The sequence below is a fragment of the Epinephelus lanceolatus genome, chromosome 10 (genome assembly GCF_041903045.1).
Source record: "Epinephelus lanceolatus isolate andai-2023 chromosome 10, ASM4190304v1, whole genome shotgun sequence".
NCBI classification, from domain to species: domain Eukaryota; kingdom Metazoa; phylum Chordata; class Actinopteri; order Perciformes; family Serranidae; genus Epinephelus; species Epinephelus lanceolatus.
Window position 1 is genome coordinate 39004163 of NC_135743.1, and position 17648 is coordinate 39021810.

A 17648-nucleotide genomic window follows, 5' to 3' on the forward strand; every position below is an offset into this window, starting at 1 on the left:
TGAGTAAAGCATTAAGAAAGTGTTACTAAGTGAACTAAGCTGAGCTTCATTGGTAGAAGAAGTGTTCAGATATTTTACTTTAATAGTAATAATACTACAGTGTAGAAATACTAAAACATAAAAGGTGTGCATTCAAATTTCTACCTGAGTAAGTATAAGCATCAATATATATAAAAAGTTTTGTGTTACTCCAGGTACTGTGTCCTGTTTTTAGAGATAAACAGAAGTAAGTAGAAGCTAGAATGTTCTTTTAAATACTAATCATGTCAATTGCTTGTAAACATATCTGTAATTTTGCAGCATTTAATTGTATTTTCCTCCAGGGCTTTTCCCTTTTTAATGTGGGAACACTTTTTCTCTTCCTCTACTCTCTTTTACCTGTGCTGTCTAGCTTTTGTCCACATTGCTCAGCCGCACGCATTACACACAGTGGCTGAACATGTTGAGGTGCATATGCGTGCAACCATCACTGTGATTGTAGCTGCAGCTTGTTTTCACTTTGATTTTTAAACACATTTTAAAACATTTTTAACACTGGCCTGACACTGGCCAGGTAACCGTGAACGTAACCAGGAATCCTCTCGATGGCCAATCCTTCTTGTAGTAATGAACCAAAAGCCCTTTATAGATAGGAGTTGTGCAAATTTGCAGGAAAGCCCAATCAGTCTTTTTTCAGCATTGGCAGTACAAAAACAAAATCGGGGAGTGAAGCAAAATGCCGCCTACCTACTTTTGTTTATACAGAATGTGCCTTTTTCGGGGCAAAGGGGGGCGTGAGCAAGTAACAATACGTGTAGCTCAGCGTGTGATGTAAACGGTGACGTGGGAGAGAAGCCGCAGCTGGTCAGTCCTATGGCAATTCTCTTGTAAGTCGGCCCGCCCTTCACCATCCCTGTCATCTGACAGTTAATGGCCTCGTTGTTTGTGAGGGCAAGGAGGGCGCGCAATTCCTTGTCTCCCCAGTTGCTCATCTTTACAGTGTCTGTCAGGTTTGTGTTTTCCTCTTGCTACTAGCTGCTTGCTAATTCCTGCTATCAGCTGTTTCCTGTTTATCCACTGCCAGTGGCTCGCACATGCGGCATCATCATCAACAGCTCCTCCCACAAGTCTTCAACAGCCCCTCCCGTTGCGGAAGGCCGCCTCGATCTGTTTAAACTAAAACGGTTCTGCCAATAAGACTACCCTATGAGGCGGAAAATTGGGCGCCTCGGATCAACTCGCCAATCCGGCTCTGTGTGTCTAAACACTCGCATCTTGCCAGTAAAACTGCCCAACATTCGGCGAAAACCTGGCAGTGTAAAAGGGGCTAAAGAGAATTATTACCTGAATCTGCAGCTCCCCTCTCCTTTATACAGAGCTTTATAGTGAGTTTCAGTTGCAGCAGGCAGCTGTTTGGAGTGTAAAAGCTGTAAAAACCAACTGTACAATACCTGCTTAGCACCAGACAGACAGAATTAGAGACTAGCTGGTGAGCAGTTATTTACCTCAGGAGTTGTTAGAGACCAAAAACAGAGCTAAAAGAGAGTAAATATTGGATCCTTATTCATCAAGTGGACACAAACACCAAATGAATGATTGCATTGCTCCATAACTGGTGGATGTGTAAATAACTAGTAACCTAGGGTTAAAATATGTAGCCAACCCTTAAAGCTGTGTTCACACCAAACGCGAATTCGCAAATTCACGCGTCAAGATTACATACAAAGTCAATGCAAAGACGCGATTAGACGCGAATTCGCGCTGGGCAGCGCGATGGACGCGTCTAGCCAGACGCGATGGACGCGATAGAGGCGTCCAGTGCGGCGCGATAGACGCGAAATTCGTGTCCAATGCGTTATTGCTCGAGTTGAAAATATTGAACTTTTGAGGCGAATTCGTGTGACGCTGTGCCGCGAAAGCCAATCAGCGTTGAGATTCTCCCAACATCACTGGCATGTGTCAACAACAATAAACTGCTACTCACCGGAGACAGATGGACAGGCGCTCCACAGCTGAAATGGAGCGGCTGTAGTTGGTGTCCTGCCGGGAGATCCTGGCGCCAACCCTCGCCAACAGGTCCTCAAACTGGGCCCCAGTCAGCCTGAAGTACCGCTGAAAGCAGCTATCATCCAGACGGAGTTCCTGGAGGAGGTGGTGAAACTCGCCGAGCTGGATGCGCTTCTGCAGGATAGGGTGAACCCAAAAACGACGGCGTTTGGCCCTCTGACGCATCTGGGACTTCCAGAGCAGGTACAAAGCAGCGATGGTGGTTATCTCAGCCATGGTCGTCAGTGACGTCTTGACGCCGTGATGTCCAGTTGTTGATGCCGAGATGAAGGAGAAACTTATCATTGCGGTGTGCGGCTACCCGGAGCTATATGATACTACGTGTCTACTCTGCAGAGACCACAACAAAAAGGAGCAGGCTTGGGTGAAAGTTGCCGAGGAGACTGGCCTACTTGGTAAGTTCTGTATATATGTGTCCTTAATTAGTTTGCATAATGGTTGTACTATGAACGTCAGCACTAGCTAAGCTCCGGTTAGCACAGCTGGCTTCCCCGCTACTCGCGCGAATGACGCAATGACGCGAATTAACAAAATGGTCAGGCGTCCAAACTTGGGCGTTACAGGCGGCGCGTTACTCGCGTCACGCGCGTGTAATTCGCTTCACTTGCGCCCGGTGTGAACGCAGCTAGTGCAAGAAATGCAGTTCCTCCAATGGCCACTTGAGGCCGGCTTCAAGAGTGAGTCAGTCCCCATAGACCTCCATATTAAAATACCCAATTTTACAGCAGGAATAAACATGTTTACAATCTGGTACAAAAGTGGTTTTGGTCTAGATAGTACATTTCCTCGTTCATGACAACTGTATAGGGGGTGATTTTTTATTTAACTCACCCATTTACATCTTATTTAGAATTAAAGTTATTTATAATTAAGGGCAGCTTTGAGTGACATGCTCCACCTCTCGCCCCTATGGTCACTTCCGGCTTCAAAAAAACTAAGATGACCACAGCCAAAATGTCAAACTCAAGGCTTCAAAATGGAAATCCACAAACCAATGGGTGGCATCACCATAGCTACGTCCATTATTTTTTACAGTGTAGTATATAAACAACTTTTTGATAACAAGTTCATCATATCAATTGAGAAGGTGACATCGTGTCAGTTGGTTCACAACTTGTTTGAACTGTGCCCAAGTGGCCAAGAAAATTCAGGTTTAAGTTGACATGCAGTTAACCTGAGTGGTGTATAAATGCACCACGTCAGCACAACAATGTGAACAAGAAACACGTGGTTATGTTTTGGCCAACACACATACACGTGGTTGGGTTTAGGAACAAGGAACACTGGCCTCATGGGTGAAAGTTGGTGCTTGCTGGACCTATCCACCACAACTCCCAACCACCCTACTTAGACTTCCCCCATATTAACTTTTGTTTTTGTCCCAAAACGTTTCTACCTGATGCTGCTGGGCACCGTTAAACAATAACGGTGACTGGCCGTGTATCATTCCAATGTGAAAGGACAGCTTTATTTTTTGGTGTCTGACGCTGGAAGTCACTGACCAAGTGCCATTTTTTAACAACTTTGGAGTGAGACCGAGTTGGCCCATCTGTCATGTCACTTATATTGTGTCAGGTTTACAAGTAATATTTAGAATCAAAATCAGAATCGGAATCTGGTGTAATGCCAAGTAGGTTTTCACATACAAGGAATAATCTTTGGTTTATTGGTGCATGACATAAACATAGTAAGACTAAATGATATTATAAATTAAAAACAAATTAAATCAAATCAAATTAAATTAAATTAAATTAAAATTCTAATTCATTTAAGTTCTAATTTAAAATAACAAAATACGTTTAAAAAAAAAAAAACCTCTTAGACAATTTTGCACAGTTCTGCACAAACTACCACTTCCAAAAACTGCACAGCTATTTAATTCAAATATATTGTACATATTTTTAATGGTACGTTTTCATATTTATTATCACTTTATTTATTTACCATGTTGCAAGCTGTTTGCATGCAGCCTTTTAATGGTGAAGTTAGAAATGAACCCTGATACTGCTCAGCGTTTAACTACCCACACAGTAAAATACTGAAGGTGGCAGGGTAATAACCTTATGCACATTTTAATTAAATATACAAGCTGCAATAGGTTGTTCCACTATCATCAGATGGGAGTCAGAACATATCACTCCATTAAACTTTAATGAAGACTGTATGTTTACAAATGCATGGTTAGCCTGTCGGGATTTACTACAGTTTCTTATGGAGTTCTAATGGTGAAGACTCATTGACACCAGGCTATGATGCTTGCCTGAGGCCACTCCCAATGAATCTTTTAAAGTGCTGAAATCTCCTCTAAGCTCTCCTCCGAGCATGCGAGGTGCACCCTGCACCGCTTGTCTAACCTGTTAATATATTGTCTGATACTGTTAGAGCTCGCTGTAGGAACCAAGTTGACAGTTATGTGGAGGTGAGACATTTTCCTCTGCTGTGTCATCCAGCATCCATTTTTTAACCCTTGCAAACAGTGGTGTTAGGAAATGACTCTCACAGGGCAACTTGGCTGCAGAAGCGATTAATTAGCACCGCTGTGACTGTGCAGTCTGGCTCCAGGCTACCGAGATCCATCTATTTATCATCTTTGAGACAGAATCTAAAGATCTAGCTGCTTGTACGTGATTCATAGTGTTTTTTTGTTTGTTTGTTTGGCATCAGTATTAGTAACACAATAACAGACTAGCCATTATATATAGTGGTAGCACTGTTCACCATCTCTGGATGAAGAGAAAAAAGGCTTTAAGCTAATTTTCTTTGCACATTAACAGCACTTAAACATAGAATTTATATTTTCTGTGAGTGAAATTGGTAGTTTATTGAAAACCTAAAGACATTCATATCCAACACACCTTCAAATCAACAAACCTTCAAAGAAACAGTGGCTGGCCAAAATAAAAAGTCAACTACCTGATTTTTTGGTACATGGTTGCCAGATGGCATGCATCTTTCTACTGAACTACACCCACCAAGCAGTAGCTATGTTTCCATCCCAAAGTGATTTGAATCACTGGGAAATGCGCATTAAAAGAAACATGAATCCTGTGTGTTTCCATTAAATGTACGGACTTTGGCGAAAACTATGAACTCGCGCAAGTTTTCCGCAGAACCGGAAACAAAACAAGCCTCGTATTCTTCTTATTCTACGTTTTCTGGCGGTTGGCAACCAGTCTGTAAATTCATTACTGCCTTCCCGACCCAAAGTGTGGATATAACCATGGAGAGAGGTGCGCTATGTCAGACTTAATTCAAACATAACTGTTTCCATCCCCCGTTTTGTGAATCAACATTTTTTTTAATCAACCAAAACCCGGCTAAAGCGAGCGTGTTTTAGTTTGTGCGAATCAGGGGATTTTAATTTGTTTTGGCATTTCCTTCATAATTTTCTGATGCGATACTTCTAGATGCGCATCTAAACAGGCTGATGGAAACATGGCTACTGTCACCATGCAGAGGGAAGCGTGCATCAACTGCTAGCTCACCTAGCACCACTGAGCTAGCTAACATTACAGCTCAGCCGAGGAGTACACTATTAATGTTACATCTCGTGCTGTCACAAGCACAAGCCTCTTGTCCGTGATTATGCACATTTCATCCATGTTGTGATACTGTTAGTAGGTGTAGTTTGGTTGAAAGAAAACAGTACCTGCATGAAAATGCTCACATCAAGGTCTGTGGATTATCTCGAGTAATCTGGTCATGATTTCTGGAAAGAGACGTGACTATTGAGTTTTTCTTTTCTTCTTTTTTTTTGGTGCCATTCTAGTTCCATTATACTGGAGAGAAGGAAGACATCTTTGTAATCGATATCTGTAACACAAGTAGTCCTGATGTATCAAACATTATAATTCAGACATGAGGAAGAAGACAACAAGTGACTCTCAAATACACAAGAGACTGTGTTACCTCAAGTATTGACAGATTCCACCACAGAGGCTAATAAGTAATAAATAACATGAAGAAAAAGACCAACTCGATTATTTTCTTGTCTTTTTATCCTATTCTTGTTTCTTCTCTTCCTCTACTTTCCTTTCTTGTCTTCTCTTCTCTTCTCTTAAGGCAGACCTGACTGGACTCAGACCTTTCTATAAGTCTGTTATTCAGGCCTGGCAGAGTGATATGGCCACAGGACCACCTGACATCAAACCAGGGATTTGGCTCTTTGAAGAGCTGATGTTTTATGACACTTTTCAACCTGAGACATCCCATGGAGCTCTCACAGACTTCAGTCAACAGGCTGGGAGACAGTGACAATTTTATTTTCTGTTTTTAGCAGTGCTCAGGCACACCTAAAATTTCATCTCAGCACCCCATTACAGTAATGCTAACGATCTAACGTTTTTTTGCGAACTTGTCTGTGAGAGAAAGGGGGAAAACAAAGGGCTGGAACAGGTTTAATATCCAGTTTGCTTTAAAGCTTCAGTTGGTTACTTTCATGACAGTAAGTTTTTGTCATCATTATGTAGTGTACCATCATCATTACTCCCTTCTAGCTTTTTATAGATTGTTTTAGGGCTGACATCACAATGATGTCAGTTTGTTAGCTAGAGGCAAAAACCACCACCACAGGTCTGTAGGCTAGGAGTCTTAAAATGTCGTCCCGGTGTGTTATTGGGTGCCAGAAGAGAAGGAGTCATGGCTCAAAACTAAAATTTTATCGTATACCAGCCAACACTGCCCGTCAACAAAAATGAAGACAACTATGTGATAAGATTAAAGGACTTCACTTGGGTGATCATCAAAAATGTTTGCATATGCAGCACACACTTCATTTCGGCCTGGGGAAAAAGTATTTACTGTTGTAGGGATTAATAAAGTTATGAAAGCTATAAGTTATGTGTGGTTTATCATGTCCACCTAATCAGAAATTGGGGAGGTATTAAGAGGAATACTGGAATTCTCCATAAAGCTAACCTTTTAGCGCGTTAGCTAACATTAGCTTTGATAGCAAAACAGACAGGAGGAAACTGTGTCATCCTCCTTTGTAAGATTGCCATAGTAATCAACCACAAAGCCAACCCACCTTCATCAGTCCTGTCTAATCAACCATCCACTGAGTGAGAGCATATGGGTCGGCCAGTATGGTCCTGTTGGTCTGTGTTTATTTTTTCAAGTAACACCTATGGTCCAGGAAAGTGAGTGACTCGACATGATGCGTTCTTAAATTCAGTCCCACACTCTACTCTAAAATGAGGGCTCTGTCGGTTGAAGAAACAGAGCTTTATATTTCTATATGAATTAACCAAATTAAGTTATTCACATATTCACTCCGCTCTGTGCTCTGCTGCTCCATCTCCCCAGACAGAGTGCCCAGAGTGTGCTCTGCCACTTTAAGAGTGTAGTGCTCTGGATAACCAAACAGTACATTACAAGAGTGCTCCAAATTTATGAATGGTCCAGTTTGTGCCACAGTGCGCTCCTTCTTTTTTCCTGGGATTGAATGTCTTTTTGTTGTTACTAGATGTGTGAATCACTCATAGTTTATATTTACCTAATTTTTATTTGCAATTTCTGTCAAGTGTTTCTTTCTGTTTTTAGGTGGGTTATACTAGTATATCACGTGACCTGTGTCACATGATCTCTATATGAGTTTTTAAATTGCACACACCTAAGAACTACTGTACATGAGACAGATAATCAGACAAATAAAATTAAAAAAAACATCATATACCTCCTCTCCTTACTATTGCGTCTTGATGGCAGTTGCTAGAATCAGACCGTGGCACACTAAAAACAACCAATCAGAGCCAGAGGAATCTGTTATGCAACTGTCGTCATGTCAATCAGTGCTTGTGAACTGCGGTCAAACTAGGCAGCACTGAATAAATATGAATCAAGAATCTCTTACTGCATTGTATTTTTCTCCCATCAGATGTTTTAAGAAACACATATGAGTGTACTGTTTTGCTGTAAAATGAGAACATTTGATCCAGCTGGTGGGCGGTGTTTTGTGACTCCTCCAACAGGGCAGCCAGGTCACAAATTTTCTTGTTTGTAAATGGATCAATTTACAAATACCCTGTTTGGTTGGTTTGCCTTTTCGGTTGACAGTAAACTCTGCCTTTTTTTTGTCGTACATTTCATGAGGGTTTTTTTTTCTTTACAATTTATGTCTATGATTTTGTATTAATATACATATTGTTGTTAATTGTTTTTTGTTGATCTTAAGCAAAGTTACTTATATATACAGTACACCTGTGATACACATACACAGAACACTAACAACAACAACAATAACAATAACAACAACAGCAACATCAATAACAACACATAAAGTCATCATCATCTCCTTACAGGTCACAGTCTGCTTTTTTATTTATTCCACTACTTCATACACAAACACATAAAATGTGATTATGGGTAAACATATATGAGACATATGAGATATGTATGTATATCTATATATGTACTGTATATATATTTTTTTATTTTGCCCAGTAATTTAATTACCTATTTTGCTTTGTTAACTATTGCCATTTGTGTAATCCATAGTAAATTTTATTTACTGCCTTTTAATTGTACTTGTGTGTTGGCAACACGTTAAATGTCACGCCAGCAAAGCGTGTTGAATTGAATCAAATCAAATCGAATTGTATTGAATTGAACTGAACTGAATCGAGAGAGGTGGATGAGAGGAAGAAAAAGAGAGAGCAGGATGGGGTTAGCACAGAAAGAGAGAAAGAAAGAACTGGGTGAGAAAGTAGACCAGTAGTCAAAACCACATCATTAAAATGCCAAGGCAGCTTGTGTTTTGCCCACAGTAATTACAGTGGACGCCACAATGATTTTACATATCTAAACAGTGTGTTGATATAATGTCATCAAATGTGGATTCTCCCCAACCTCCTCTTACATGTATTTACATCACAAATACTGAAGTGTTTGCTGTATTTATTATCAGATTATATGTTATTGTCTTTTTGAGTACAATGTTTGTGTGTCAGTGCAAATAGGGAGAGAGGGGGATGGAGAGAGAGCAAGCGATAGTGAAGTCAGGATTGTTATAGCAGCAAAAGAGTAACTGTTAAGCTGCGAAAAAATTGCAGACCAGAGAGACAAATAGAGTGAGAAGAGAGACAGCAGCATACTGGCCACCAAGCTACAACAGCACGGTCTCAGGATGTTTCAGAGGATAAGGACAAACAGTTAAAACTGTCTCAGTACCCACAAGATCAGTTTGTCATGCAAAATAAAAAGGGCCTTTTGACAAAACTGGCTCCAGAATTTTAAATGTCTGGAATACTCCTCTAGGGAAATGCTGCTCTCTGCTTTGCTTGCCAGGTATTTCCTAAAAATCTCAGACAGGAGGTAAATTTTATGAATGGTGTAGTCAAAATATGGAGAAAGGCACTAAGCATGTTCCAAAAACATGGAACCACCTAGTCACACAAGGACTGTGTAGTTTGTTGGAAGAGCTACAATGCAAGTCTGTCACAAGGCAATGTTGGATAGAGATGGTGAGTTTCACTGAAATTAGCAGAAGAGGGGAGTACTTGCAGAGTGTTGTGGCAGTGACCAGCATGGTGGGGAAGCAAGGAATACCTCCTGGAGTGCAGGACACTTTTGAGGCAGTCTGATCCTTTCCGAGAGGTATACACCCCCATCAAACAGCAAAGATGGGTGGGTGGCTGCAACTCAGGAGGTAGAGTGGTCATCTACCAGTTGTGAAGGTTGGTGGTTCGATTCCTTGTTTTGACATGTCAAAGTGCCCACGGGCAGATACTGACCATAATTTGGTCCTGATACCATCACTGTGTGAGTGTGTGTTAATGTTTATCTGATGAGCAGGAGGCACCCTGCATGGTAGCCTGAGCCACCAGTGTGTAAATGTGTGTGTGAGTGGTGCTTGTGATGCAAAGCGCTTTTGAGTGTTCGCTATGAAGTGAAAAGTGCTCTATAAATGCAGTCCATTTGCCACATATATCTTGTCTGCCAGTCAGAGTGAGATGATAGAGTGTTGTTCACAAGAGGCAACTGCAACTATTGTCGGTGAGATGAGGGAATCAAAGACGAATGCCAGAAAGACAGAGCACTTGGCACTCTGTGAGGTATGTCTCTGTGGAGGGTACAGTGAAGGAGAGGTTCCCAGCCCTTACTGTACAGAGATGACAATTTTTGATGCAACAACAATCAATGTAATAGAGAATCAGCTGGTAGAGAAAGGTATGGATTAGTTGAAATGTTTGGTACAGACTTACAATGGGCAGAAATCGTGAGTGGTGCAGTTTTGGGTGTGCAAGCCCGTTTTCAAAAGAAGCACCCTGAAGCGTATATGTGCACTGTTATGCACATGAGTTGAATCTTGTCTTATATCACACATGCAGAGCAATTTCTAAGGCCAAAGGTTTTCAGCATGCTGGAAAGTGTCCATTTTTTTTTTGGTGTCTCACTGTGAACCACCACAAGTTTGTAGACACTCAAAGGAAGTTGGGATTGCAGCCAAGTGAACTTGTGCAGTTGTCAAACACACATTGGGTATGCCAGCTTCCTTCAGTGAGTGTAATGCTTGACATTTTCCTTGCCATTATTGAATACCTCTCTACAATCAATATACCTATGGCAAAGGGGTTGAAAGTCAAACTGAGTATGTCATTCTCCTGAAAGTGAAACACATAATGCCACTGCTACAGGTGTTAATAACAGAACAAAGGCCATATGTAAGGCTAACCAGATAGCAGTCCCAGAACTGCCTTCTGGACAGAGGTGGAAGACAAAGTGAATGGACGGTTTTGTTGTTGAGTCAACCTCCAAAGGAAACTGTTATTTCCTTGCCTGGAGATAATGAACTCTTAACTTGAGAAGTTTCTGGTGTGTATGAAGAATTGCTTAATGAATCTTAGGCTTGCAGTCTAATGTGAGACCACTCCTTGTTTGAGCCACATTCATCAGAATTGGCACTGCATTACCATATTGACCTAAAGTCAGAGGAAGTGATGGTTGCCAAAAACTGTCCGAGGCACAAGAGAGAGGTTGGTGCTGTTTAAGACATGCTCACAGTGACCGACCCACTGGACTCTGATATGTTCCCTTTGCCGAAAGCAATCATCCATAATAATAAATTTATTTGTAAGCATTTTAACAAATGCTCAAAGACACTGTACAGTTTTTAAAAATCATAAAATAGAGCTAAGTCAGAATAAAATAAAACTCGAAAACAGCAATAAAACAGTATAAAACACACAAACTTATACATTAAAAGCTAATTTAAAAAGGTGAGTTTTGAGCATGTTCTTGAATGTTGGGAAGTGTGTGCAGATACGGATGGGTTTGGGGAGTGAGTCCCAGAGGGAGGGGCCAGCGATGGAGAAGGTCCTGTCCCCCCAGGTTCGGTGCTTGGTCCGTGCAGGTAGTGAGAGGAGATTTCCTTTGGATGAGTGAAGGTCGCGGGAGGGGGTGTGGTGGTGGAGTAGGTGTGTGAGGTAGGAGGGGGCCTGGTTGTTGAGTGCTTTGTGTATGAAGAGGAGGATTTTGAACTGTATGCAATGTGTGATAGGGAGCCAGTGTAGGTTTTGGAGGATGGGGGTGATGTGGTCTCAGGAGCGGGTGTGGGTGAGCAGGCGGGCAGCGGAGTTCTGGATGTATTGAGTAGTTTGAATGATGAGCCATCGAGGATGCTATTGCAATAGTCCAGTCTGGATGTGATAAATGCATGGATGAGGGTTTCTTCAGCAGAGAAGGTGAGTGAGGGGCGGTGTTCTTGAGGTGGAAGAAGGCAGTCCTGGTGATGTGATTGATGTGATGGTCAAACCTTAGCTGGCTGTCGAAGATGATTCCTGGGTTGCGGGTGTGAGGTGAGGGAGACAGAGTGCAGTTATCGAAGGTGAGGCAGAGGTTGTGGGTGGCTTTGGTGCGGGATGTGGGGTCAATGATGATTATGTCCGATTTGTCACTGTTCAGTTGGAGATAGTTTGTTTGCATCCATGATTTTATTTCACTGAGACAGTTGGTGAGTGTGGAGTGGGTGGTGTTGGTGATGGCTTTGGTGGAGATGTACAGTTGGATGTCGTCGGCGTAGCAGTGGAACTGGAGGCTGTGACGACGGATGATCTTGCCAAGGGGGAGCATGTGGAGGATAAAGAGGAGGGGACCAAGCACCAACCCCTGGGGGACACCTTGGGACAGGGGAGCAGTGGGGGAGGTGCAGCTGTTTATACTGATGAACTGGTGTCGGTTGGTGAGGTAGGAGTAAATCTAGGAGACTACTGTACTGGTGATGTGGAGAGAGCAGGATGAGGTTAAGGAGGATGAGAATGTTGAGGTGTCTGGAGTCTAAGGAGAGGAGGAGGTCATTGGTGACTTTCAGGAGGGCTGTTTCAGTGCTATGTTTTGAACGGAAGCCAGATTGGAAAGATCTGAACAGGTTATTGGAAGTGATGTTGCTTTTACCATGCCAGTGAGCAGTTGTAGCTGTGTAACGTCTTTGAGTGCTTAGCATCAGCTCCATACCTGGCACAGGAGCACCACAAAGCAAGCAGACTCCAGAACCTTGAGTCGGACTTGCTTGAGAGAGTCAAACACCAAAAAGCGATGCAAGGATTTGCAACCCTCAAGGTGAGGTGACAAGTAGAACGCATTATTTGCAGATATGTTTTTAGCCAAAAGGGGAGAGTAGGGTTAAGTGACATTGTACTTTAAGCCATGTATACACTGTACGATTCTGGGCGGTCCCAGACAAAAGATGACCAACAGGAAAAGAATGTGGTGATATCTTTGGTCATGGCTCTAAAACAGTGGTTCTACATCAAACAATGAGAGAGGTTCAAGGATGGCTGCTGTCATGATCTTGTGATCAAAGACAGCGTGGGATAAAATTCTGATGGTGTCAGAACTTTAGGACGAAAATCTCACTTTGTGACTGCTGTTACGAAATCTGTCTACTAACCAACCAATAGAAATGCAGCATGAAATGACACACTGCCGCATAACCCAAACAAACAGACGGATAGCAGCTGGCCATGGAGGCAAAATGCACCAAAAGAAATGTCTGGGATTCCAGCAAAGAGGGAAACATTGTGGAGTTGTGGCAGCAGAAGCCTTGCCTGTATTATGTGTCCTCTAGCTCTTACCATGGATGCATAAAGAAGGATGAAACATGGAGGGAAATAGTGGTGGAGTTGCAGCTGCCAGGTGAGCAACCTTGCAGCTAGCAAACACACACACACAGACACAGCAGTATATGGTGCCCACAAAAATTTGTTATTTAATGATGTGAGCCTCTATGATGTGCTTCACAGTTGGGGAGGTCATGCCCCGTGCAGCATCGTTACACACTCAGTATTGGTAGCTATTGCATCGTACCTTGTAGCTTGCAACTCAGTAGGCGCTGTTATTGTACAGTCTGCATACATCACAACTGATGTCGTACTCAAGGTCATTAGATCCATGTCGCAGCGTGTAGCTTGCATTGCAAAAATCTCACAGTCAGTAGGAGGCTTTAGAGTAAGATGGGTTGGGTTCTGGGATGAGTTGTGCTAGTGTTAAAACAATCTTTACTCATGATCTATTTATTGTTTACACCTCATTATCTTACATTTTTTTTCATATATTTAATATTTTTGTATAATGCCATTACTTTTGTAAACTAAGTTATGGCCTCATGGCTCAACATTAAAGTAAGTTTTCTAAGATTTGTTGGTGTCTTTCTAGTCACAGACTTGAAACGTTGACAAAGAAGAGGAAATGCTTTTATTAACAGGTCTAAAATGGTCAATAGAGAGTAGCTGAACAAACTGACAACCCTTAATTACAGTAACACACACACACACACACACACACACACACACACACACACACATTCAGTTTGAGCTCTATCAAGTTGCATGGAAAATTTTCCAAGTCTCAACACAATCTAAAAATGGCTTGAACTGGATTACTGGTACTCCAAGACTGATGCAATAGAAAATGAAAATATCCTTTATTTAGCCAGGTTAAAGTGTCACTGAGGTTAAAATCTCTTTTTCAAGTCACCTGGCACAGAAGGAGGCATAAACATTGTCACAACTTCGACCTCAGTTTATTTGAAGTACACATCACTCTGAAAGTCTCTGTACACTTTATAAGTTGGTAAAAAAAAGTACACACACATACACATGCACTCACATGTACACAGATAATAATGTAAATATGAAAACAAGGTTATGGTAAGTAGTTTTAAAAACAGAGGTCACATAATATAACTAACAGTACTGGGGTATGTAGCCTACATGTCAGCGGGGTAAAACGATGATTTGGGTTCCTAGCTGGTAAGTTAGAAAAGATTATGGTGAACAGAGAAAATATGTATTTTCAGCCTGGATACAACAGTAAACACAATTAAAGCTGCAAGCAGCGTTTGGCGGGACCTCGCACCCGTTTCGGCCCCCAGCATATGTCGTCACTGTGAATTATTTAGAAATATCAAACATATTGCCACAAACATCAGAAAATCCTTACAGAGCTGAACGTTTTGATGTTTGAATGCTTTCTGTAGCTGTAGGTATGTAGAAGTGATGTCACAATATGCAAATTAGATGAGCGAATTTCTTCCCATCAGATTCCTCTTCCTTTATTTTGAGGATGAGATGACAAGAACAGCACAAAACAAAAGAAATCTACTGTGTAAATATGTTCAAAGTGTTGTTTTACTGAGATTTATGAAATCCAATATGGCCGCCGCCTAGTGACGTCACAATATGCAAATTAGATGAGTTAATTTACTCCCATCTGATTCCTGTTCCTTTATGTTGAGGATGAGACGACAAAAACAACACAAAACAAAACAATCCTACTGTGTAAATATGTTCAAAATGTTGTTTTATTGAGATTTATGAAATCCAATATGGCTGCTGGCTAGTGACGCCACAATATGCAAATTAGATGAGTCAATTTACTCCTATCACAAACTTTGGGTCATGATGAATAGTTTTCTCATTTACAGTATGCCTTTATCTCTCACCACTTTCAAGCCACAGCCTTTTGAAATGTTGAAATGAAAATGGAATATTTTCCTCAATTAACTCTGGCACCTGAAAGGTTAAAATGGAGATGCTACCCCTGTCATGTCTGCATGTAAGATGTAGACACGCACAGACATCATGTTTCTGTGAGTTTGTGTGTGACAGCGGTTGCCATGTGCACACCTGGCAGAAGAGCAGAGACAGACAGAGACAGAACACAGAGAAGAGACCTGTTTTAGTGGAGATTTAACACCTCAAACAAGTTCTTCCCATTCCCAAACTGTTGATAAAGTTATACAGAAGATCTGTTTAGCAGCAGCTGAGGTGGCATGTGTGTGTCTTTAAAGCCGATACAATAAACGGTGTAGGAGGAGATGTTTTTTTAAGAGCATGTTTGAGGCGAAATCTTACTTTGAAAGGGCAAATAGCTCACTTCCTGTTGGATTTAGGTCATGGGTGTCAGCGCGTGATTTGTATGTCGAACACGCCAGTTTTGGTTTGATATTTCTACAACATTCCTACGGGCCACAGTGGCCATTTCAGTGCGCCTAGGTGGCGCTAGAGAGCCCATTTTGGCACTTTAGGGGTTAATAATGTGTATTTGCTGTTTCAAATGAAGTTTCGGCTGCTGTAATCTGTCCTTTAAAGATTGTGAGACACACAGACAGAGCTGTGTGGCTGTGTCTGTGTGTGCAGCCGTTGTCATGGCGATTAATGACTTGCCTGCACTTGAGGGGCACACACAGAGCTCATGAGAGAGCAGATCAGGAAAGGCTGTTTATAATGGGTTTTAACTCCTCGAACAAATGCTTCGCATACCCAAACCGTTGGTCCAATCAAGAAAATAAAGTGATTGTGAGAGACAGCCACTTCTCGTGAACGCACGTGTCGTGTTTTATATTTCTCGAGTCAAAAATGTGGTCAGAGGAGCGAGTTTAAAATGTGTTGCACCTAAGCTGTTTCCAGAAATTTCTCCTCTGAGTTTACATGGGAGTAAATGAGAAAAAAATCGGCGCTCCCTTCGCTTTGGAGCCACTCAGCAAAAATGTGTACGTGTGAGAGATTCCATGTCAACATATCTGTGAGCAGGACAAATTTTCCTACGTTTTTTGGTATAAATTGTGTCTGTACAGTGAAAATTGTGGCCATGGCAGCAAGTTAAAGACAAAAGTTTTAGACGATTTTTAGAGCCTCTCCACTCTAGCTCACAGCATTCCGTGCAATACACACCCATTATAAACTGAGAATTTCTCCACTTTTGCTCATGGTACTTTGAGAGGCACAGATGAAAAACGGTAAAAGATATGAAAAAGATGAAAACATGGGTGAATAGATGAGACCTGTGGCAACATTTGAGAGTTGGAATGGAGTCTGTAGCACAAAGTATGGACACGCTGTAAAGGCTAGAAAAAGCCCAAAGATTGGTCTCTTTCTCCCCCCTGCTGCCATTCATTTCCTATGGGACAGCTTTCGAAGATCGTCAGGACGTTTTTCTGACATCTCACCTTTAGGAGGCCATAAAATCCATGGGGGGCTATGGACAGTTTGTTAGGCAGAGAACAGGTGCCTACAAGTGATTCAAATTGGCACTGTTCAAAGAAGAACTCACATGAAATTAAAGTCAAATCTATCCCTGTCATGTTCTTTTCTTTTTTTTTCTTTTTGGAAAATAGATAGTACCAATCTATACGAAATGCTTACTGTACATAAACAACAAGAACTATAAATGAACTATAAGAAACTACTCAATTAAATACTTATTTTTTATTTTCTTCATTGATGGTGTCCAATGTCATGATCATATGACGAGATGATACGATATATGGAGCTAGTTTAGGCACAGAATATGTCAAGACTGACAAGCCTGACAAGCTGAGCACATGTATCCTCAGACAACAGTTCGTATGATATCCTACGAAAATACACCTAGGACGGTTCTTATGATATGCTAAGAATTAGCACCCCATAAATGCCGTTCCATACTTAACATAAGGTCACGTACCTACAGTAAAGTTAGAGTTCAGGTTTAGGTTAATAAAGACCACATGGTGAGGACGTACCTTAAAATGACTCGAAGTTCAATTAATTTTCATACTGTTCTGAAAACCAGTCCCCGGGTTGAAAGTCCTGTGTTTTGTGACCTATCCACCACCCCAACCTGTGTCCTTACAGGGACCCCTCCTTCTTTACTCCCATCAGCGCATTGGTTACATGATTCAGCCTTCCAAAATGCGTGGGAGATACACCAATTACTGACTCATGATTATATAGGATACGTCCAATTTTTGGTGCATTACTTTTGTAGGAAGACGTATGAACTTTTCTAGTTTTACAGCCATTCAGAGGACTTTATACACTACATTCTGCCCAAGGATACTTCGACATGTGGACCGAAAGAGCTGGGGATCGAATCACTGATCTTATGACTTGTGGACAAACTGCTCTACCACCTGCCGAAACACGCTGCACACATGTCTACATGTCTTTGACTGTATGTGTTCTTTTTTCTGTCCCATTATACAAATTACAGACTTTAGTTTTCTTCTCTTTGCTTCACTTTTTGTCCCTTCGCATTATAAATGAAAGTGACTTGACTTCTCTTGGATGTACATTTTAACTTTTAGCCTTGTACAGCATTTCTACACATGTTCATACATTTAGTAG